Below are 2,134 nucleotides of genomic sequence, written 5' to 3' on the forward strand. Positions count from 1 at the left end.
ATTTCTCGCAGCTGCGAGACAAGTTTTCTCGGAGCGACAGCCTCAAAGACAAAAGGGTGGATGGGTGGGGGACGATTGCGGGCGAGCGCCAGCGCGCCCCAGGAACGGTGGGGTGCCCTCGACCGCGCGTCCGAGTCACTTGGGCGGACGAGCGAGCGGCACATGGCCCGACAAAGAGAAATCGGAGTCTGGCGACGAGATCGATAAAAGAAGTGCAGCGTTTCCTCTGAGGTGCCTCAGAGGTGCACTACACCTCTGAAGGTGCCTTTCAGAGGTGTACTTCAGGAGCAGAGCTGACGTCAGTCTGCGCGCGCTCCCTCTCTCCTCGTCGAACCCACCACCATCCCCTTTCGCCTCCTATCTGTCTTGTGTGTGCCTTGCTGGGGGGAACAAACGGCTTCATCGCAAAGCTGCCCCCAGCAGGCGTCTTGACGGGTATCAAAATTCTTCCCTACGAAAGAGGCCAACGGACCCGAGAATTTGAGGTTTGAGCGGCCATATCTCGGTAACTATTGATGGTCCACCGCGCACCGGAGAACTCATCGGCGATAGGGGGTAGACAGCGTCCTAATCTAAAATCTGAGGATTCAGGATTGAGGGCTTGCTTCAGTAAGGCCAAAGTGAGTTTATGGATGTGTGAAAACGGTGCGGGACACGAGGAGTCACGCGGACCGACTCGTTGGTGACTCTGCTGCACGCCGTTTCAGAATTTTTCTCAGCGTGAGCGAGACGTGGAAGAGTGCCACCGTCGGGTAGGACGGGTCGGCCCGGAGTATCAGAGTAGCCGTCGTGGTCGCGGCGAACAGCGCCGGCCACTCCGGCGCCGCGTCGGCAACGTGGGAGCATGTCCACCGCCACTTCGCGGTCGCAGCGCTGTTGTCGCCAGAAACGCCGCTCAAAGTCTGAGACCTGTCACAAAAGTGATGCACGTATTGGGAGCGCGACTGACTGTCGGGCAGCGAGAACAAAAACTTCACTCATCACTGCATGTCTCGCTTGGGCTAGTTCCATCTGCGAGGCGTGGCCGCGCATGCGGCCCGATGGGGAGGAGCGGGGCGGACTACGGGGATCGGCATCTTACACGGCCCTTCCTTGCAGCGAGCCCACTCCAACCCACCCGCGCTAGGTCTCGGGGGACGCAGGGGTCAGCCCCGCGCGACCTCGGGAACTAGCCGGGGCAGTCGGAGAAGGGGCAACTCCGTGCACTGACGGTCGGCCGTCAGAAACCACGCCTGCGTGGATCGCGTCACACCAATCCTCGCTACCCAACGCGGCCAAAGGATATCCACCTCGAGAACCTCGAGAGAGAGTTCCATTTCACTGTGGCACAGCTCGCGTTACAAAACCTTGATTTGACCATTTGCGCAGAAAGGTACATCTCGGTGCCTTCCACCTTTGGGTATGTACCTTTGTCGCGCGCCGGAGACGACTCGACGCCGCTGAGATCGGAGATCAAGCTCTGACAGGTCGCACGTCGCTCCTTTGACGCCGACGTGACTCACCCGTGCAGATCACATCATGACACGGTCTCGACGCGCTCGGTACGACGCCTGCGACCCGTCTCGGGTCAGGTGGCACGACGCTCATCGCGCCTGCCAGCGCTGACGTGCAGGTTGCCACGACGAGGTCGAGCACGCTTCTATACGCTCGCCCAGCCTTCCTTTCCATCCCATTAGGCAGCCTGGGAACGGTGGCGGTCAGAGGCAAAGCCTGCGAGGGGTGGTGGAACCACATGTCACGGCTACCGCCGGCTCGACCCCACGATAGCCTCCGGAGGCTGACTTTGAGGCACAATCATCGGACGACGTCGGCGAGTTGAGTCGCGCTCGCGGTAGCCAGATGACCTCTCATACTAGTATCATCGGCCATGGCCGCAGGAAGCGCGGGGGATTCCGCTGGGAGCAACACGGAGCTCCGTTGGACGCGTTTTCAAGATTAGCGTGTCAGACAGGAGACAAGTGTCAGAGTGAATTGGAACTAGCCTTGCGTCCCGGTCGGGACCGGCGCGCCCCAAGCGCCCACACCCGCATCCCGTAACGCCGAAGAGAGCGCGAGAACGCGAAGACTCACATATGTTAGATCCAAAGAACTACGTCTCGTATGCAGAGTCCGACACCAACTCTGTAAAGACCCC

The sequence above is a fragment of the Emiliania huxleyi genome (genome assembly GCF_000372725.1).
Source record: "Emiliania huxleyi CCMP1516 chromosome Unknown EMIHUscaffold_1361, whole genome shotgun sequence".
NCBI lineage: Eukaryota > Haptophyta > Isochrysidales > Noelaerhabdaceae > Emiliania > Emiliania huxleyi.